Genomic DNA, 23,562 nt, shown 5'->3' with positions numbered 1-23,562 from the left:
ACCCATGTGCCAGAGGAAGGGCAATATTAAACCGTGAGCTCTGTACCAGAATTATGTGAAGGATCTTGTGGTTTTTATTTATTTTTGTTTTACTTTTCTGTATGTATCTTTTACATTAACTCTTGAGATTCATAACTATGTAATTGTACTTGAATACTTTCTATATCCAGTGATTTTTTTGAATAGCTAGTACAGCAAACCTCCCCTGCCCCTCCCACCCCCGGCCCTGCAACCCCCGCTGACCCCACCACCCCTAGCCAAGAGCCATCAGTGTAGAGGCCTATTGTGAGTCAAATTCAATTTCAGAATTTAAATTTGTATTGAGGCTGAACTCATTTGGTCTCCTGGACAGAGGCTGAATCAGGTAGGCTCTTAGCTCAGTATTTGATGTGTTTGTAATTGCTATTTACTTACCATCTCTTAGGCATAAGAATTTTCTCAGAACAGAGTGTGAAAGGGAAGCAGAGCTCACTTCTCTGTTGTCTTTCCAACATTCCCCAGCACACTGACTGGGGCATCTACAACTCAAATAGTTAGAATTTCCCAGAGCAACACAAGCACTCAATCCCAAAGATAAATCTCAAGCATTCTAAAGGTATCCTAGCACTTCAGAAGCCAAGTTCGTTATTTCCCAGGGAAGGGCTTGGCTGGTGGTGATTATAGAAATAAATCTGCACTTCATTTTTAGCCCAGTGGCCCATTACAGCTCGCTTCAGAGTCTAAGCTCCAAGAATAACGAGAGTCATTTTATGGGAATGAGAGATTATCAATCACTGACTTTGTCAGTTCAGCATTTCCCTCCAGTGTTCTCTTCTCTGCCGAGTTGTACAGACAGCTGCCCCTGAGACCACCCCTGTGAGGAGCTTCACCTGTTCTTTGTTTGCTTTTGACTGAGGCCTCAAGTTGGCTCTGGCTGCATCCCAGGGCCACCTGTTAGACTTAAACGGAGAAGTGATTGGGAAAATATTCATTTTGAATGCATCAGAAGGTTTGACTCTTGTTTTCTAAGTTTTACTCCAAACTTATTGAAACAGAATTGCATCAGAATACAAATCTCAGGGAAACAAGGGATTACATAAAAACTGTGCTGTGTTCATAGAACTCTGACCAAATGGAGTATGTCCAAGTGTTTATTCACAAGACATCTTCCAAAGAGACATGTTGGACCACTTGGGATCTGCGAAATGCTCATGAAAGGGATTGGCTTATCTGGGTCTGTTGTCTCCAACATGTGAAAAGGTAAAAAAAAAAGGAGAAATATCTGTTCACATTTTATCTCCTTTTGGTGGTTGGTGATTCAGTTGCTAAGTCGTGTCCGACTCTTGCAACCCCATAGACTACAGTCCCCATAGACCACAGCTTGCTGGGCTCCTCTGCCATGGGATTCTGCAGGCAAGAATACTGGAATGGGTTGCCATTTCCTTCTCCAGAGGATCTTCCTGACCCAGGAATCAAACCCGAGTCTCCTGCATTGCAGGCAGGTTCTTTACCGACTGAACTATGTTCAGTTTAAAATGCTACAGTATAGGGACTTCCGTGTTGTTCCAGTGCTTATGACTCTGCACTCCCAGTGCAGGGGCCCTGGATTCAATCCCTGGTTGGGGAACTAAGATCCTGCATGCTGCATGGCTCTGCCCCCACCAAAAAAGACACCAATTTAAAAAAATAGCTCCAGTATATAAAGTCCTGTATATATAGAACTTATTTATATATATGATGTGTGCTTTAAATTTTTAAATACCCATAGGGTGGGTGATCCCCAGATTTGGAAGCAACTAATTAGTGCTGTGTCATCTTTTTAGTGAGAACTAGTTAACAAGATTCACTCTTATTGCATGTCCTCATTTTAGCCATCTGTTTTATTTCTGTAATCCTAAATATCATTTTACCAGCCAAACAAACCAAAAAGCTTGGAGGGATAGAAAGTAGGTGTGAGGGAGGGAGGCTGAGAGCATGGAAACAGGAGGCAGAGAGAGGTAAAGAGGTGAAGAGGTCAGGGTAGAGTCCAGGACACCTAAGTTCCCTCTCAGCCTCAAGATTTAGTGACCTCAGGTTGCATCTCTTTTCGTCAGCCATCAGTAAGTGCAGGTGTGGAAGAGCTAAAATAACTGGAAGATATTTTATACTCCTTCAAAAGGTATAGGCAGAGTTAAGTGACAAACTACCATTAGCCTCTGAAAAATGGAAAGTTGGCAGTATAAAGTAAGGCGAGGATGGCAATTATTAATGAATAATCACTTAATACAGGCAGATGCGAAAGTGATAAACACATCAATTAGAGACCGGTTTAAAGACAGTTCACAGGCCTATTCATCAACCTGAACAATTATCCCCACTTTACCCTCCCTCCCTACTTGGGTGGGCCATGAGTTGGGGGTGGGTCAGCTGCCGAAGGCAATCTCTCCCTCGATTCACTGAAATATAAGCAAAGTCAACATTTTCCATCTCAATTTATCATAGCATATCAGAGAGACATAATGAGTTGAAGTTATTATTATTACTTTTTTGGCTTCTCGCTTCTGCTGTTGATTTACATACCAAACAAATTATACTGGGTGTTGAGAGGTGAAATTAGCATTCTTCTGTGGTTACCAATAGAAGGCAGATGTTGGATCACTCATTTTAAAGATTTGACTGGTGCTGAAATGAACATGTATTAATATGGCAAGAATAGGGGATAAGTGTATTATACCATTGGGATGGCATGACAATTCATTTATCACCATTTATGAACTATGGGTGCATACACTGTCACAAATGAAGATGGATGTTTTATCTCTTGAGGTCTCCTGACACACAGAAGTAATGTGTGTGGGCATATGTGATTTTAATATATATTAACTTGCAAATAACTCTGTGATGCATGCAAGCCATTGCAAGTGACAGGAAAGAGTGCTTATTAGTCAATACACGACTTAGATGGAAGAGACCTAGCAGGAATCAGATGCTGACTGATCAAGGCTTTTTATCAACCTGTTACCTTCATCCTTCTTTTAAAAATTTTTTCAGGGCTTTCTATTTGGATAAGGAAAAAAAAAAAAAGGAAATACTATGTTTAATGTAAAACAATGCCTTGTGAGTGAAGAAACTTGTTTGGTGATCCTGGCCCTAGAAATGACCCACTCTTATTGGTTTTAGTTGTTGTTTAGTCTTACTGGTTATTGGTTTTTGTTGTTTAGTCACTAAGTTGTGTCCTTTTCTTTTCTAACCCCATGCACTATAGCCTGCCAGGCTTCCCTGTCCATGGGATTTCCCAGGCAAGAATACTGAAATGAGTTGCCATTTCCTTCTCCAGGGGATCTTCCCAACTCAGGGATCAAACCTGAGTCTCCTGCATTACAGATGGATTCTTTACCACTGAGCCACCAGGGAAGCCCATTAGTTTTTGTAACTATGTTCGAAGAACAAGATGATTTTGACTATGAGGAATAGCAGAGAGAGGCTGTTCCCTTTATTCCAATGATGCTGTCTTTGATCATTTGGACCAGTACTTACTTATAATTTGGAATTCCCACATAAAACAAAGCCTTATTCAGACAGCATTCTACAAGGAGGCTACTTCCATGCTTTTACCCATTCTGGGTCCCTGAGTGATGACTGTGACGTATAGATAAGGTCCCCTTACTTTAAATTCTCTATTGATTTCTGAACGGGTCTTGAACTAGGAACTTTCAGGAGAAGACCAAAGGACTAACTGAGGATGACTAAGTTACATTAAGTAAGGGGAATGATTGCATAGCCTAATGTGTGTGATGTGTTATGATAATAGAATTATTAATTAAAATATACCTCTTTATAATAAAAGGACTTCCCTGTAGCTCAATCGGTAAAGAATCTGCCTGCAATGCAGGAGACCAGGGTTTGAACCCTGGGTTGGGAAGATCCCCTGGAGAAGGGAATGGCAATCCGTTCCAGTATTCTTGCCTGCAGTATTCTGTGGACAGAGAAGCCTTGTGGGCTACAGTTGGTGTGGTCGCGAAGAGTCGGATACGACTGAGCGACTAACACACACACACACACACACACACACAATAATAATAGAATTATTAATTAAAATATACCTCTTTATAATAAAAATATTGAGCCTTCACTGTGTTCTAAGTCCTCTGGTAAGCACTTGGTCCTTTTATCTCATGTAAACCACAGTTGTCCTGTGAGGAAGCTAAAATTATTATTTTCACTTTATAGATGAAGCTTTATAGAGATAAATTCACTTGGCAAGGTGTTATAGCAGAGGTAAGGTTCTGACTCAGAGTGTCTCTGCCTCCAGATCATTCTGATGGTTACCTCTGCCTGCTCACTAAAGGACTAGCAATAATCCTGAACTTATGTGGCTTAGCAAACCATCCTAGGGCTGGTCTGATGGGGACTATCTTCTATTATTCCATGTGTCCATGCTGCTCAGGGGATCTCTTGCTACAGAAAATTTGTTGATCCATGTTGGTCTCATCTTTGTTTATGTGCTTTCCTGACATGTAGTCTTGGGGGGGAGGGCACCAGGCTTGTTAGCCAAGGATGATTGACAGTGCTTTGTGCTGAAGGACCCACAGCCAGCTCCTGAGAGCATCTTCTTTATCTGAGTGATGTCTATATGGGAGATTTCTGGCATCTTTGCCCAGCTGTAGCTGTCCCTACTTAGAATCTGAACTGAAAACGGGCATTATTGTAAATGCCCTTCTCCCACAGAATAATCAGACTGTACTTAAGGTCATTCTTGTGTAATCACTCACACACAATATCATGTAGATTCCCTTATATCATGACTGACTGTATGTTTCCATATTTGTTAGGTAGATGTTTATATTTTTATGTTTATAAAACATAGAATGTTGTGGCTGTGGAGGCTATTTTCCAAACCAAAAAGCCAGGATGTCACTTGGTCTTGTTTAAAAGTGAAACAGATTATCTGAAATTAAGACTACCCAGAAAATTCAGATTTTATGATCATACAAGAAAAGGAGCACTGGATTTGAGGATCTATTTTCCAGTCCTCATGGCATCACTAGCTTACTCTATGTTCTTGGTTGAGTCACTTAATGTCCCTCCGCTGTATATTTTCTTCTGTAAAGTGAGGATAATACATGCTTAAACTCCCTCCAGGTTGTTGTGGCTCAGCTGGGAAGGTGCAGTAAGTCACAAATAGGTCAGTGACTAAATGAGTATCTTTTCTGTGCCAAATGCTGTGGTAGATTCTGGAGATATAAAGGTAAGTAAGGTATGTTCCCATTTCCTCATCTCATGGATGTCTTCAGTTCATCTTCACAAGAAGCTTGCAGTCTTGGGCACATGAGATTACGTACCTTAGAAAAGCACATTGTGAACTCTAAAACTCTTGATCAAGGTGATCTGGGAAGAAAGAGTTCTGTGGTCCAATAAGCTTATCCTTGGAAAATTTTTGGAAATTCACAGTGCAAATCTTTGGAAATTTATCCTTGGGAATTCATGATGAACATTAGATATTAAAAACTCTGATAAGTTACACAGCAAAGAAACCTCTTGAACTCAGTTTAACATAGTCCGTCCTAGGACTTAGGAAACACACCTGGAGTAACACCTTACTTGAGAAACTCCTTTAGTGAATAAAGAGTGACTCTTTAGTTGTCCCTATGAAGGGCATATACTACCTTGAACATGACTCTGTTATTACACTCATCCACTGGGTTGTATTGCTCACATATTGTCTATGTCCTTGACTAATCCATTAGCTTCTCAAATAGTGTCCCTGCCTGTACGTATTTGTATCTCCAGAACTTTGGTGGAAGGAGTGTCCCTTGACCATTAGTAGGTACTCAACAAATGTTTGTTGAGTGTATGAAATTGTACATTGACACTATGCAAATGTGAGTGATTTGCCTGAAATTGTAAGATCCCAGAATGCAAAGATTAAATTTCTCTAATCTGCTCTGTACAATTTTCAATTTAACTGATTTCTATGACCTTAATTACTTTTTGAGATTATAAAGATAGAGGTTTAAAATTATAGCTTAATTTGGAAATAGGATCGCCTTCAATGACAAAACAATTATTTTCTACACTTAAAAATTGTTTATCAAGCTCTGATATTTAAAACAAACTTATCCATTCGTCTGCTGATGATCTGACATGAGTATTGCTACTCCTGCTTTCTTTTGGTCTCTATTTGTGTGGAATATCTTTTTCTAGCCCTTCACTTTCAGTCTGTATGTGTCCCTTGTTTTGAGGTGGGTCTCTTGTAGACAACATATATAGGGGTCTTGTTTTTGTATCCATTCAGCCAGTCTTTGTGTTTTGGTTGGAGCATTCAACCCATTTACGTTTAAGGTAATTATTGATAAGTATGATCCTGTTGCCATTTATTGTTTTGGGTTCAGGTTTATACACACTTTTTGTGTTTCCTGTCTAGAGAATATCCTTTAGCATTTGTTGGAGAGCTGGTTTGGTGGTGCTGAATTCTCTCAGCTTTTGCTTGTCTGTAAAGCTTTTGATTTCTCCTTCATATTTGAATGAGATCCTTGCTGGGTACATTAATCTGGGCTATAGGTTATTTTCTTTCATCACTCATCAGCAGACAAATGGATAAGAAAGCTGTGGTACATATACACAATGGAGTATTACTCAGCCATTAAAAAGAATACATTTGAATCAGTTCTAATGAGGTGGATGAAACTGGAGCTGATTATACAGAGTGAAGTAAGCCAGAAAGAAAAACACCAATACAGTATACTAACACATATATATGGAATTTAGAAAGATGGTAACGATAACCCTGTATGCGAGACAGCAAAAGAGACACAGATGTATAGAACAGACTTTTGGACTCTGTGGGAGAGGGAGAGGGTGGGATGATTTGGGTGAATGGCATTGAAACATGTATAATATCATGTAAGAAATGAATCACCAGTCTAGGTTCACTACAGGATAGAGGATGCTTGGGGCTGGTGTACTGGGATGACCCAGAGAGAATATGGGGAGGGTGGTGGGAGAGGGGTTCAGGATTGGGAACTCATGTAGACGCGTGGTGGATTCATGTCAATGTATGCCAAAACCGATACAGTATTGTAAGTAAAAATAAATAAATAAATAAATAAATAAAAATAAAGAGCACACACACACAAAAATAAAATAAAACAAACTTACCCAAGGAGAAAAGAGGCACCCTGCCTTTGAGAACCCCAAATGGATACAGCTAAGAAGTAATATAGATTTGCCCTGGAAATAGCATAGGGTTATGAAAAGATTGTAACCAGTAGATTAAGCATTTATTGGAATGGAAGTCAGGCTAGATGAATGAGTCTTTTGGTGGCAGAGTATTTCTGATATGGGACCATTGACATAGAAGAGAAGGTCACAGGGGCTCTATGTTGCTTGAATTCTAGTTTTAGCCAGTGAGAAAAGATAGAGGTGTTGGTACTGCTGAAACAGTTGTGAGGTAAAATTAAACAGTAAGTATAACAGTTTGAGTGATAAAGGCTTTCCACGCTTAGAGGCCAGCTACCAGTATGTCTCTTCCCTAGGGCTCTTGGTGGAGCCAGCAGGTAGAAATGGCAGGGCTATGGCTTCCCTCTTATGTTCCATCAATGAGGAAATAGGGTGCAATAAACCCAGATTGAGTGAAAGAACAATTGAGCACAGTTGGAGAAGTAGAAGTTAGTCCTTAGAAAGTTTTCTTTTCACTCTTAAAAGATAGTGCTTATCCTTATATATTCAGTGTACCAATTTTAGAGAATATTGACTAATAAAAAGAATTATTTTTATTAATTACACTCCCATTAATCAGAGCATTTATTGCCACTTTGAGTATATTTTACTTGTAATTATTTTGCATGTATTTACGTATGCACACATAACACATACTACTTTAATAGCCCTGTTTTTATACTTTGTATTGTTGTTTAGTTGCTAAATTGTCCAACTCTTTGTGATCCCATGGACTACAACCTGCCAGGCTCCTCTGTCCATGGGATTGTCCAGGCAAGAATAGTGAAGTGGGCTGCCATTTCCTCCTGCAGGGGATCTTCCCAACCCAGGGATCGAACCCAGGAACCACGTCTCCTGCATGGCAGGTAGATTGTTTACTGCTAAGTCAGTAAAAAGAAGCCCCATTTTTATACTTGAGTATGATATAAGCAAATTTCTAAATCTTTTCATATTTATCTGGATAGCTTATGACAAAAGAGATAATGATAACATGGTGTTCTATTTTATGTATGTATCATAATTTATTTCTACTGAATATCTAGGTTATTTTCAATTTTTACTGTTATAAATATTTACTATGCTATTCAATATAACAGTAATCCAAGTTTGTGCCCCAACCACTGATGCTGAAGAAGTTGAAGTTGAACAGTTCTATGAGGACTTACAAGACCTCCTAGAACTAACACCCCAAAAGGATGTCTTTTTCATTATAGGGGACTGGAATGCAAAAGTAGGAAGTCAAGAGATATCTGGAATAACAGGCAAGTTTGGCCTTGGAGTACAAAATGAAGCAAGACAAAGGCTAACAGAATTTTGACAAGAGAATGCACTGGTCATAGCAAACACCCTCTTCCAACAACACAAGATATGACTCTACACGTGGACATCACCAGATGGTCAATGCAGCCGAAGATGAAGAAGCTCTATACAGTCAGCAAAAACAAGATCAGGAGCCGACTGTGGCTCAGATCATGAACTCCTTATTGCAAAATTCAGACTTAAACTGAAGAAAATAGGGACAGGGAAGCCTGGCATGCTGCCCGTCCATGGGGTCACAAGGAGTCGGACATGACTGAGGGACTGATCTGAACTATTATAAACATCATTGGAATGAACTTTCTTCTGCCTAAATCTTTGTCAGTATTCATAATTATATCCTTTGGACTAATTCCAGAAAGTAGAATTATTGAAGCAAAGACAATGATGTTTATGCATATTGCCAAATTGACCTTCAGAAGTGTTGAACCAATTGTTACTACTGTTTCTAGAAAAAGTCACTGTTGTTGTTCAATTGCTAAGCTGTGGCCAAGTCTTTGTGACCCTATAGACTGCAGCATGCCTGGCTTCCCTATCTTTCACCCTCTCCCAGAGTTTGCTCAAACTCATGTCCATTGAGTTGGTGATGCCATCCAACCATCTCATCCTATTTATCACTGAAAACATTTGCCAATATGATAGATAAAAGTGGTATTTCCTTGTCTTAATTTGCATTCATTGATTATTACTGAGGTTGATTTTCAAGTGTGTAAAATGATTTTTATAATGTATGTTGGTCATTTATATTATTCTCAATTGATTTTGTGTCCTTTGCCCATTTTTCTATTGGAGTGTTCATCTTTTTATTGATCTGTAAGAACTATTTATAGATTATCATTGTCACATTATAAGCAATTCCTTAATTCTTTAAAATCTCTTTTGTTCTTAGTTAATTTTAGTTTATTTTAATAGGAAGAGTGACTATGTACTCTAGGCCTTCCTCCTTCAGTTTTTCATGTGGTTCACAGAAACTTGAGTGTCTGGCTTGCTAAGAAAGCAGCTTCAGTTGCTTGGTAGCAGCCCAAATGAGCAGAAAGCTTAGACTCTTCCGAGGTTCCCCCTGGTGATTATATGGTATGCTCTTCTGAGTCACCAAATTATTTATCTTTATCTAGGGACAGTGTTTTCACTCTACCAAATTCTTCCTTTGTTTATATTTTCAGACGAGGGCATGTTTCAGAGTTCAGATTATCCTTAGGAACTGATATGTTTCTTTTGGAATAAAGGCCAGGATAAATATCAAATTTTAAATATGGTGGTTTGGCTGACTCCATTCAGTATAGACTCTTGCCAAAAGTAAGGATAATTTACATAAGCCCCAGACAGGTGCTACTGGCTTTCTCCATGTTGAAACTGTAAGAAATATTAGTCAATCTGTTCCAGCACTGTAATTCAAGAACCCAGTTTTCCACAGGTGCTTTGTTTTCAGAATTTTGACAGTCGTAAACATTTCGCCAGTGTGTTTTACTAACTTCCCTACATTTCCCCTGGCATTTTAAAGCCATTTAAATTTTTTATTGGACTATAGTTGATTTACAGTGTTGTGTTACTTTCTATGACATAGCAAAGTGAATCAACTATAGACAGACACTTATCCACTCTTTTCTTAGATTCTTTTCCCATATAGGTCATTACAAGGTAGAATAGAGTTCCCTAAAGCATTTTTTTCTAAAGTACTCTTTGATGTGGACCATTTTCAAAGGCTGTATTGAATTTGTTACAACATCGCTTCTGTTTTATGTTTGAGTGTTTTGACCTAGAGGCATGTGGGTGGGATCTTAGCTCCCTGACCAGGGATTGAACCCACACCCCCTGCCTTGGAAGGCAAAGTCTTAACCACTGGACTGCCAGGGAAGTCCCTCCTTAAAGCATTTTAAAGCAAACCTCTGACCCCATTCTATTTCACCTGTAAATACTTTAGTATGCATCTCTAGGCCTTCCCTCGTGGCACAGTGGTAAAGAATCTGGCTGCAAAACAAAAGGCAGAGGAGACTGAGGTTTGATCCCTGGGTCAGGAAGATCCCCTGGAGGAGGAAATGGCAACCCACTCCAACATTCTTGCCTGGAGAATCCCATGGACAGAGGAGCCTGGTGGGCTACAATTCATGGGGTCGTGGAGTCAGACTCAACTGTGCGGGGAGGCCACATGCATCTCTAACTGCTTAGAATCTTTCAAAACACCAGCTAATATTATCAAACTGAACACAAATAATAATTTTGTATCATCTATTTCTCAGTTACATTAAATTTCTTCTGATTTTGTCAAAGATGTTGCTTTACATTGATTTGTTTGACTCAGAATCCAGAAAAGGTCTACTCATTGGATGTGACTGTTACATCTCTTAAGACTCTTTTATTATAAAGCAGCTCCCCTCCCTGCTTCCTTTCACACTATTGATTTGTGGGAGAAACTGGGTCATTTGTCTTTAAAAGGTCCCAATTTTTGGATTTTGCTTTTTTCAAAGCTACGTCCTCTCTTCCTTGTAGTTAGAACTAGAAGGTTGATTAGATTGAAGTTCAATCAATATTCCTAGGCAAGACTGTTTCATAGGTGATGGGTGTACTTCCCACTGCATTATATTATGAGGTGCCTCAGGTCTGATTGTCCCATCTTTAATGATGTTTTGATTGATTAGTGAGTTCAGATGTTGTCAACATAGTCTCTCCATTATTAAGTTCCCCACCAACATTTCACCTAATAGTTTTGGCATTCATTGATGTATGTTGTCTAGATCCATCATTTCATTAAGAGCTGAAAAGTGCTGATTTTTAATCTTACTATTTCTTCTGCAGTTACTATCTGGAATTATTTTTAAAAGCATTTTTTATCAGCAATTTTGTTGTATAGAAATGCAATTCATATAGGAAAGGCAAGACGTATGCTTCGTTCTTTCCTATTGTTTATTAAATTTTAGTAGTGAGTTTGTGGCCTTAGCAACTCCTAATAGAGTTCAATTTTTTTTTTTTTTTCTGATATCATTATGAGCTCTTGGACTTTTCTATTTTTGATGTATTTCAATCCATTGTCATAATTATTCCTTTTGATGTTCAAATTGTCCCATGTTAGGCCAGACAGAGCCCCTCAGTTTGACTCTTGTATCCTTTAGACATGATTCTGTTCTGAACTGAGTGACTGTTTTGCTCAGTTCAGTTCAGTCACTCAGTCGTGTCTGACTCTTTGTGACCCCATGAATCACAGCATGCCAGGCCTCCCTGTCCATCACCAACTCCCGGAGTTCACTCAGACTCACGTCCATCGAGTCCGTGATGCCATCCAGCCATCTCATCCTCTGTCGTCCCCTTCTCCTCTTACCCCCAATCCCTCCCAGCATCAGAGTCTTTTCCAATGAGTCAACTCTTCGCCAAAGTACTGAGGTGGCCAAAGTACTGGAGTTTCAGCTTTAGCATTATTCCCACCAAAGAAATCCCAGGGCTGATCTCCTTCAGAATGGGCTGGTTGGATCTCCTTGCAGTCCAAGGGACTTCTCCAACACCACAGTTCAAAAGCATCAGTTCTTCGGCGCTCAGCTTTCTTCACAGTCCAACTCTCACATCCATACATGACCACTGGAAAAACCATAGCCTTGACTAGATGGACCTTAGTTGGCAAAGTAATATCTCTGCTTTTGAATATGCTGTCTATGTTGGTCATAACTTTTCTTCCAAGGAGTAGGTGTCTTTTAATTTCATGGCTGCAGTCACCATCTGCAGTGATTTTGGAGCCCCCCCAAATAAAGTCTGACACTGTTTCCACTGTTTCCCCATCTATTTCCCATGAAGTGATGGGACCGGATGCCGTGATCTTTGTTTTCTGAATGTTGAGCTTTAAGCCAACTTTTTCACTCTCCTCTCACTTTCATCAAGAGGCTTTCAGTTCCTCTTCACTTTCTGCCATAAGGGTGGTGCCATCTGCATATCTGAGGTTATTGATATTTCTTCTGGCAATCTTGATTCCAGCTTGTGTTTCTTCCAGTCCAGTGTTTCTCATGATGTACTCTGCATATAGGTTAAATAAGCACAAAGACAATATACAGCCTTGATGTACTCCTTTTCCCATTTGGAACCAGTCTGTTGTTCCATGTCCAGTTCTAACTATTGCTTCCTGACCTGCATACAGATTTCTCAAGAGGCAGGTTAGGTGGTCTGGTATTCCCGTCTCTCTCAGAATTGTCCACAGTTTATTGTGATCCACACAGTCAAAGGCTTTGGCATAGTCAATAAAGCAGAAAAAGATGTTTTTCTGGAACTCTCTTGCTTTTTCCATGATCCAGCGGATGTTGGCAATTTGATCTCTGGTTCCTCTGGCTTTTCTAAAACCAGCTTGAACATCAGGAAGTTCATGGTTCACGTATTGCTGATGATTCTGTTTTCTTTGCTATTGTGTAAACATACACACACACACACGCACACACACGCACACACACACATATATATATGTGAAAGTGAAAGTGTTAGATACTCAGTTGTGTCCAACTCTTTGTGGCCCCAGGGACTGTAGCCTGCCAGGCTTCTCTGTCCATGGAATCCTTCTGGCATTTCCAGCATTGCAGCTGGATTCTTTACCATCTGAGCCAACAAGGAAACCCTATATATATAATATATATAGTATATATATAAAATATACATATATTTTAATTTTATTGAAGTATAGTTGATTTACAATTGTCAAGTTCTTCTATACAGCAAAGTGACTCAGTTATACATACATACATATATGTATGTTCTTTTACATATTGTTTTCCATTATGGTTTATCACAGGATATTGAGTATAATTTCCCAGGCTATACAGTAGGACCTTGCTGTTTATTCATTCTGTATATAGTAGTTTGCATCTGCTAAATCCCAAACTCCAAATCTTCCCTTCCTTACTCCCCCTCCCCCTTTGGAATCACAAATCTGTTCTCTATGTCTGTGAGTTTCATATATGTGTTCATTTGTGTTATATTTTAGACTTCACATATAAGTGATATCATTTATCACTTTTTCTGACTTTCTTCAGAAAGTATGATAATCTAGATAATCTAGCTAGTATGATAATCTCTAGGTCCATCCATGTTGCTACAAATGGCATTATTTCATCCTTCTTCTTATCTGTAATTTACCTATTTTTAGTTAGCTTCCCTGGTGGCTCAGACAGTAAAGAATCTGCCTTCAATACTGTAAAGCCAGGTTTGATCTCTGGGTCAGGAAGATACCCTGGAGAAGGGAATGGCAACCCACTCCAGTATTATAGCCTGGAGAATTCCATTGGCAGAGGAGTTTGGTGGGCTACAGTCCATGGGGTTGCAAAGAGTTGGACAAGATTGAGCAACCAATACTTTTACTTTCACTTTCAGAGAAGAATTGCTTAACAATATTGTGTTGATTTCTGCTGTACCACAACGTGAATCAGCCATAAGTATACATATATCTCCTCCCTCTTGCATCTCCATCCCACCCATCTAGGTTGTCACGATTGAATAATATTCCATGGGATATATGTACCATATCTTTATCCATTCACCTGTTGATGGACATTTAGATTGTTTCCATGTCTTGGTTACTGTGAATAGTTCTGTTATGAACATAGGGGTGCATGCATCTTTTTGAATTATAGTTTTGCCCAGGAGTTGGACTGCTGGATAGCTTGTATATTTTTAGCACAGTAGCCTCACTTCACCTAGCCAACACTCCCTAAAGCAAGAATTGAAGTTTCTCTACCTCACTGAGTCTGGACTCTTTAGAAGGCACGTTAAGCTTCACTATCTTTAGAATTTAATTCTTCTCAGACTCAAATGTTACACTGAAAAACAAATTCAGGTACCAAACAGGCACTCAATCAATGTGTATCATTATATTAAATTCTGTTCTGTAAAGCCACATATTTCACATGCTAATGTAAACAATGTGTGGACCCAGGATAATTTAGCTCATTTCCATGAACATCTCTAAGCCCACACATATTGTTGTGTCTTTATGAAAGAGCTTAAACACACATCTATCAAGCTTAAAAATATCTTTGTACAGTTGTTTCTGTCATTTGGTTTATTAGCATTCTCCTCACAGTGCTTTGCTTATCTAAATTTAACAAGATGAAAGGTTGATGCTGAGAGAAGCCTTTGGACAGATTCGTTACCTTAGCAACCTTGCCCCAGACTTCCTCGGCCTTGACCCAGCTACAAAGTCCTTCACTGGCTAACAAGATGCTCTTAATGACAGCTGGCTAGAACTTAGGTCCAGTGATAAAAATGACTTCTAATCTGGATAGTAACCTTTGGAAGAATATTATCTTTATCAGATTTCCCAAAGAATCCAAATACTAAATGTAGTTCCACTAATATCTATATTCATAAGGCCATCATGCTTAAGTACTTCTGGGAAGGCATTAGTAACAGGAAATTATTTCAGAATAATTGCTAACCTTGCTGCAGAAAGCAGAAGCTGGCTGCCCAGTGATTTTGTGTTGGTCACCATCATTAGATGCCACTGTCCTGCAATATTATAAAATTTTTGTATAAAGGAAATATTGTCATTGCCCCATTAGTTCCAACATTCAGTCATGTTGGGGACATCTGAATGCCTTTTGGAGGTTCAAATTACATATACAGATTTGTTAGTTAGGTGGTTTCAGTACTGAAAAAAAAAATCAATTTTTACCTCAGCAAAGACCTTAGATTATCATAAGAATGTTTATATAGCTGCTAATTCTAGAAATCTCTGTATGAATAAAATTACAATTAAGTAATTACTAACTTAATTATTCACCACCTATTGAGTACTTTGAGTTTTAAATCCATCATAACTCACAGATATTTCCCTGACACGCACCCAGATGGTTACAGCACTTGTTTACAGCTGATACCTTTTATGATTAGTCAGTGTCCATGCTGTGTCATTGACAAAAATTTGAAAATGGAGTCTACACAATGAAACATTAGATTCAAGAATGAGCTTTATTTCTAAGACACTTATTTAGATGCTTTTGCCCTGATTCAACAAATCTTATTTTGTAACTGAACCAAAGATCCATCATTAAAAAAAAATCTATAAGTGTAGGCAGACTTAAATAGTTCTAGTGCAAAAAAAGGAAATGTTTTTACATATCTGGAAGAGAAATTATAGATATTATAAGCTTCTTTTCAATATATGTTAAGGAAACTATGTACTTAGGAGAGTTTGGGTGGTTTAGATTCTTATCAGTGGTGCAAATTAGACCCTGTTATGTACTGTTCAAGTTAGATCCTGCTATGAACTGAATGTTTGTGTCCCCCCAACATTCATGAGTAGAAATGCTAACCCCAGTGTGATGGTATTAGGAGGTGGGGCCTTTGGAAGGTTGTTGGGTTTAGATGAGGTCATGAGGATGGAACCCCTGTGATAGGATTAGTGCCCTTATAGAAAAGGACAAGGCACCAGAGCTTTGTCTCTCCATCAGGTGAATTTACAGTGAGAAGGGAGCCAGGAAGAGTGCCATCTCCAAGAACTGGATTTGTGGGCACCTTGAATGTGTACTTCCCAGCCTCTGGTACTGTGAGAAATAAATGTCTGTTGTTTAAGTCACCAATCTATGGTATTTTGTTATAGCAACCGAAGCTGACTGAGACCCTGAAAATTTACGTGTCCTTAGTTTAAGTCAGTACCTCTCTCCGTCAGAAGTCATTCCACTGCATTACTTACTTCTGGTTAAGCACGCATTTGTGAAGCCCTGGCATGAGCCACTGTGCTAAGAACTTGGTTTCTGTAATGAGTCACAGGCCTTATCCTGGCAGAAAACCGAATCCAACAGAAAAGATGAATACATAAGCATAGCAAAGATGAGTAATACCATAAAAGGTTTTATTAAGAGTTAAAACAAGAAAAAATGGAAACTACATTCTTATTTTTTACAAAACTGTCAGAGGAAATATTGTATCTTATATTGAACAATATCCATGGAATAAAGGCAAAAAAAATTACTTCATTAAATTTTTGTTGGTATCTAGAAGAATTGGCACATGTAACTTTCCCTAAAAGATGTGAATCATGTAATTAACTCATATTTCTCATTTTTTTGAGTGTTAGGAAGCCCAGAGATAAAAACTCAAAGCTCAGTCTTGGGATAGTGAAGAACTCCAGCCTAAGTTTTTATCTTCACTAATTGCAAAATTCACGTCACCTTTGGAATTGCCCTTTGTCTTCATCGTTTGGGGATACTGTAACAGAATACTGTAGACTGGGAGGTTTAAACAACAGACATTTGTTTCTTGTAGTTCTGCAGGCTATGTGAAAGTCAGAGATCAGGTGCCAACAGGGTCCAGTTCTGGGTGAAGATCCTTTTCCTGGTTGATAGGTGGCTGCCTTTTTGATGTATCGTCACATGGTGGGGAAAGAGAGAGAGAGAGAGAGAGAGAGAGAGAGAGAGAGAGAGAGAGAGAGAGAGAGAGAGAGAGAGAGAGAGAGAGAACTGTAGACTTTTCCTCTTCTTTGTTGTCGTTTAGTTGCCAAGTTGTGTCTGACATTTTTGTGACCCCATGGACTGTAGTCCACCAGGCTCCTTTGTCCATGGGATTTCCCAAGCAAGAACACTGGAGTGGGTTACCGTTTCCTACTCCAGGGTATCTTCCTGACCCAGGGGTAGAACCCGTGTCTCCTGCAAGACTCCTGCATTGCAGGCAGATTCTTTAGCACAGAGCCACCATCTCATTATCAGGCTTTTACCCTCATGACCTCATCTAGACCTAATCACCTCATAAAGTTTCTAACTTCTAATACTATCTAATATTATATTGTTGATGGTTACACTTTCCATATGTGAATTGGGTGGGAGGACATAAACATCCAGTCCATAAGACACTTCCTTATCCAAAAAGAGGTTCAGAAACCCATCTTTAAAACTCAGTGATTCTGCCCTTCTGGAAGCTTTCCTGAGAAATTTCCCTAATTTCTTACCAGGATGCCTTCATCTTCTCTTCTTTCTACTAACCTGTCTGTATCTGCCCAGGAGATTCAAAGCATTCTCCCGTATGTAGCAGGTACAACCCCTAGTCCAGCATTTAGGTGGGCAAGAAATAAGACCCTTATTTTTGTTAGTCTCAACTTATTGTGCCCAGTTCCTGTTCTGCCAGGGTGGTACAAACTCAATATCCATCAATATAATATCACTGCCTAGCTTCCAAGGGACTTCATACAACTCCAGGGTATTTAGAGAGTATTTGGTCTCTAGTTTGATCTGTGCATAGCAGAATCCATGGAGAGGTCTGTTGTTCTGTGGGGACATGGGTCTACACCTTTGCTGCTGAATGTACCTGGTTCTTATCCATTTCGCTCGTTCAGGCTGGTCACTTTGTTACCTAGGAACTTGTTTTGGCCAAAATAGTTAATTGTACTTTTCCCAAGCTGTGTTAGATATGTGAATCTCTGGAGGATGTCCACAGCCCATGTGCCTATATTTACTCTGAACCCCTTTTCTCCTTTTAGAAAGATGGGCAAGGAAGAAGGCTGCTAGAAACATCACCTGATGTCTAGTAACTTCCTTAAGCAAGCGTTTCTTCCTTCAGGAAGCTTTTCTTGTCTCTTCAACTCAAGCTTGTTGATTTGTTTTTCATTTTCCAACAAAACTCTGCAGCATATACCATTTATTTGCTGATCAATGTTCAGTGGTTTTCCCCTAACCTCATGGCAGGAAAATTTATTTTCCTTTAAAAAGTTTGCTAATGTGGCTATATAGCCCATTAAATGAATTAATAAATTACATGAATCATGATTTGAATGGTTATGCCCATTTTCAAGCAAGGTCCTAATTCCAAAACTCTTTACAAGATTTGGAAATATTAATATGACTTTTGCAAGAATTAAAAAAATAAAAATTGTTTATGTCTACTCTTCTGGAGTTTTATTATAAATTTGTTTACTGGCACTGCTTAATCTTATTTGCTTTATTAGATCATTTGTTACTGCTCTATGAGATTTCAATAAACTCTTTAATAAACAGCAAAACTTGAGAGAGTTCATCATTCCCCGTTATCTCTCCACAAACACTTGTTAACCCCATCCTGCTATCACTTTTGTGCCAAACAGATCACCTAGACATTAATTTATGATTTGCTTTTTTTCTTTATGTAGGAAATAGACATTATGTGAAGAAACCAGTTTTAATGCAATTCAATACAGTGCCACTAATCAAATTATTCCTTCCAAAGACGGCAGCTGGGAATATTTACTATAGAAATATCTGTCTTAAGGATGATTTCTAAAATCAAATTGCTGTAAACATAACCAAGAATTATAAAGACTGTTTCTGTCAAGATACCTCTTGAGGTAGGAAAAGATAATTTTCCAGAAAAGAGAATTCTAGCCCTTTCTCAAGGCTAAATTATTCTTTAATTGTGTGGATGTGATATATTCTGGTCATAAACTATACCTGCCGAATGTGTCACTGGTCAGGTTAGATATAATTTTGTCAGCCTTAAGCATTCATAAATTCAGTTCGGGAATCTGTCCTAAGGCACCCCTGTTTATTACAATAGTGCTTCCTTCGTAGCTCAATTGGTAAAGAATCCGCCTGCAATGCAGGAGACCCTGGTTCAATCCCTGGGTCAGGAAGATCCCCTGGAGAACGGATAGGCTACCCACTCCAGTATTCTTGGGCTTCCCTTATGGCTCAGCTGGTAAAAATCCACGTGCAATGTGGGAGACCTGGGTTCGATCCCTGGGTTGGGAAGATCCCCAGGAGAAGGGAAAGGCTACCCATTTCAGTATTCTGGCCTGGAGAATTCCATGAACTATATAGTCCATGCGGTTGCAAAGAGCTGGACGCGACCTTCACTTTCCTTTGATTTAGAAAAAGACTGTGGCACTTGGGAACAAATACAAAGGAAAAATGGACATCTTTGATTCCTTTTTTTCCCTTCTACATTTTGTATCCAAATGATCACCAAGTCCTACTGATTTTACCTCCTAAAATATAGGTCCTGTTGCATCTTCTGTTGCCTTATTTAAGCTGACTTTCATCTTTTACTGGGATAACAGCAATGTAGCTTCCCAGCTAGTCACCCTACTTGGAGTTTGTCCCTCTCAAAGCCTGTATATATCCTGTTCTAGGATGATGAATCTAGAACTCAACTCAGCCCATCTCATTCTCTTGCTTAGAACCTTTAAAGGCACTCCAGGCCTGAGTTCTATAGTCTATACTACAAAGCTTTCAAAATTGTGTCCCAGCCGATCCTTCTTAGGACATATCCCTGCTGCAGACTTTGCACCCTTGCAACAGTTCACCATCCACTCCAAGCTGTTTCTCACTTCCAGCTTTGTCTTGATGCATAAAAGCTATCAAGGTATGATGGATGGTTGGAACCTAAAACAGAGGAATGCTATTGGTCCATGACTCTAGGCTCAAGTAGCAGCATGGTATGGACAGAGCATTGGGTTTTTGCTGTTCACTTATACCTGGCATCTGCATTTCTTATAGCCATATGGTCTTTTCACTTTGGGCAAGTATTCTGTCTTCTCATTGATTAAAATGAACATGCAGTTTAGCTTGTGTCTGGCACAAAGTAAAAATGTGGGAAATGTTAATTTCCTTTCTTTTCCTAAAATGCCATCAAATTCTTGAGTTTAAGAGAGCAGTCAAGTTTGCTTACAAGTGCTGAAGATCAGTTACAGCTGGTTTCTTTTCTGGGGCTGCCTCACCTGCCTGCAATTATGACAGAACATAGAAATAAGCATCTTGAAACTCACTCCATAGAAGATGAACAATGAAGTTTTTGTTGTCTATGCATAATATTTTAATGGATTTTCCTACTGGATTTCTCCTAGAAGTGAGGTAATGCAGACCTGGATGTGTACCTTTTGAAGGAGGGGAGTGAAAGGGATAAAACCAGAATTGTGTTGGTACCTCTTGCTGCTGCTGCTGCTGCTAAGTCGCTTCAGTCATGTCTGACTCTGTACGACCCCATAGATGGCAGCCCACCAGGCTCCCCTGTCCCTGGGATTCTCCAGGCAAGAACACTGGAGTGGGTTGCCATTTCCTTCTCCAGTGAATGAAAGTGAAAAGTGAAAGGGAAGTCGCTCAGTTGTGTCCGACTCTTTGTGACCCCATGGACTGCAGCCCACCAAGCTCCTCCATCCATGGGATTTTCCAGGCAAGAGTACTGGAGTGGGGTGCCATCGCCTTCTCCGGGCAATGAAGAAACATGTGACAAACATGAAGAAAATATGAAAGGTATGCGTGGCAGCATTCACATTTCTGACCTACTTTACCAATTTTCTCAGTGGCTGGCTTTTTCAGGTCGAGAGTCTGAAAGGCTAATGAACTTGTGTCAGTGGTTAAAAAACAGAAAATAAAGGGTGTCTGGCCAATGTCCTTAACTTCGAGCCAGGCATCCTGATGAGAAAGTAAGAAGGAAGAGAAGCAGATGGAAGAATCAAGAGCAGATGCAAGTTATTTAAAAGTAATACAATAATTCAGCAGGAATGGATTGGAAATTCAGCAACTTATTGGGTATGACATTTGGATAAATTAAACTGAACAGAACTAGGAAACACCAGATAGGAAAAGTAAAATGAGAGTGAAAGCCAGCAGATAAGGAAAGGAAAAGGAGTAAATGAAAAAAAGAGTTTCAGGCAAAGGCAAAGTCATTCACATTTTCCATATATGTTTAACATCCAGATTTTCATTTTTTTAAACAAAAAATTAATCATACATATTTATAAGTAACCAGTTATTTAATGCCAAATAAATAAAAAATGGTCTGATTTACTGATTTCCTCCTTGTTGCCTGTTTATGGCAAACTCACAGATATACATACACACACTTGCATACTCACACAAGACATATTTAGGAATACACATGTATATGCATCCAGTAATAGCCACACATGCAGACACATGCATCACATGCATCACTTGTAATGTTTTTGTGAGATGAAATTTTCAGATTTAGTTTAGTTCATTGCAAAGGCAATAAAAACTTGATGAAATACACATATTCCCTTTTAGCAGAGATCTGCCTCTTATTTTAACTGCTCATTTTTGATCTGTAGATGCTCCAGGGGTCATAGGGCAATAGGGGTAGAATTATAGATGGACTAAAGCATTAGGCGATACTGGTGGGAAGCCGGGCAGGTGAAAGATAAATCAAGCCAGAATGAGCTCCAAGAAAAGAGGACACATAAACAGCTAAATCCGAAACACAAAAATGTCTATTAAGTAGAGATAGAAAGAACTATTTTTCAAAATTTCTAATATTGATTGTTGATCTTTCTGCACTAGAATCATACTGTGGCCATTGTTACTGATTTATTAAATTGATATCTTGCTTTTAGACGTTAAGGAGCATGGCTTGCTTTGTCTAAATCAACATTAAGAAACTTCAAGCAGAATTCTGAATTTCACTTACTAGTGAGTTGGTTTCAAGACAGAGACTGAGTTCATTTGTCAACCTTGGCTTTGCAGGGTAATATTCTTGCTCGTGCCTTCAAAGTAAATTTGACTCAGCCTATTGGACATGGAAACACGTTTCTAAATAAAGGAAACTTTTCTCTGCAATTCTATGTTCGGCAAGTCACATTTTTATTTAGATGCTTGTGTAAATGTCATTATTTTTCACCTTCAAAGATATTATACCCTGAAGCCTGAAAAAATAATCAGGTCTTTATCCAGTCTTTCTCTTTCCTTTTTGTTTCTCCCCATCCTTTGCACCTGTCTGCCATTACCATTGCAGCATAGCTATGATACTTTCCCTATTAATTTCCTCACTGTTGGGTCAGGCCTCAGTGTAGAAACCTAGACAAAAACTCAGAGATGACAATAAAAGCTCCCATGGAAATAAAACAAAAGGGGGAAAATGTGAAAAGAACTTGAAAATAAAAGGATACAAAAGCATGGTGCATAAAGGACGCAGGAGTTGAGAAGATGATGGAATTAAGAAAAATGTGATAATGTCATTTTTAAAAAAGTGAAATGTTTTCAATAAAAGTCATAGGGAATTGGATTAAAAAGGAAAAACAAAAAGTGGAAAGGAGAATTCTTTTTGGAACGTCTCATCACCTAAGAGAAGGATTTTCAGGCAAACCTATTACATTTTGCCACAATTGTGTAACAAAATTTATTACTAAAGAGTGCACCATAAAAATAAACAATAAGGGAGAGAAAATATAGTTTCTCTTTCGCCTCATAAAGTGTGAGTTTGGAACTGGCCACAAACTCAGCTTTAGAGGATGCTGTATTTGTAAAGAATGCCAACCACTTAGAGACCTGAACCTGCTGTCTATTCCATAGAACAGAGCTGTCTTTCCAGAGCAGTATAAAAAATCAACATGAATCTGTATCTATAACAGCTGTGTGGGCTATGGAAAGTGAACCCCATTCTGCATTGTTTGAACTTGGGCAGGTTTTGAATCTATAAATTAGAGATGATGACATTTTCTCTACATACCTGGAATGAGCCACACTGTACATGTGATAGAATGTGATTAACTATAAAGAACCAGACATATGCAAAGTAGTGCTATGTTACAGTGCACGTATGTCCACTGGTAATTCCAATTTTAGGACATTGGATAGTAGAAAAGATGGTTATGAAAATCTGATGGTATTTGGTTCTGAGATGATAGTATCAGAATTGGAATGCTAAGCTTTTTTGGTCATTGGATTCCATTCTCTCCCCAAATTAAGGGAACATGTATATAGTTCAAAATCTAATGTATACAAAAGGATAGTTAGTGAAATATTTATCCCACCCACATACAAACAATATGTCCAATATACTACTGGAGATCGGTGGAGAAATAACTCCAGAAAGAATGAAGGGACAGAGCCAAAGCAAAAACAATACCCAGCTGTGGATGTGACTGGTGATAGGGGCAAGATCTGATGCTGTAAAGAGCAATATTGCATAGGAACCTGGAATGTCCATGAATCAAGGCAAATTGGAAGTGGTCAAACAAGAGATGGCAAGGGTGAACGCCGACATTCTAGGAATCAGCGAACTAAAATGAACTGGAATGGGTGAATTTAACTCAGATGATCCTTATATCTACTACTGCGGGCAGGAATCCCTCAGAAGAAATGGAGTAGCCATCATGGTCAATAAAAGAGTCTGAAATGCAGT

Source organism: Capra hircus, chromosome 5 (genome assembly GCF_001704415.2).
Source record: "Capra hircus breed San Clemente chromosome 5, ASM170441v1, whole genome shotgun sequence".
NCBI classification, from domain to species: domain Eukaryota; kingdom Metazoa; phylum Chordata; class Mammalia; order Artiodactyla; family Bovidae; genus Capra; species Capra hircus.
Note: the sequence above shows the minus strand (reverse complement) of the source record.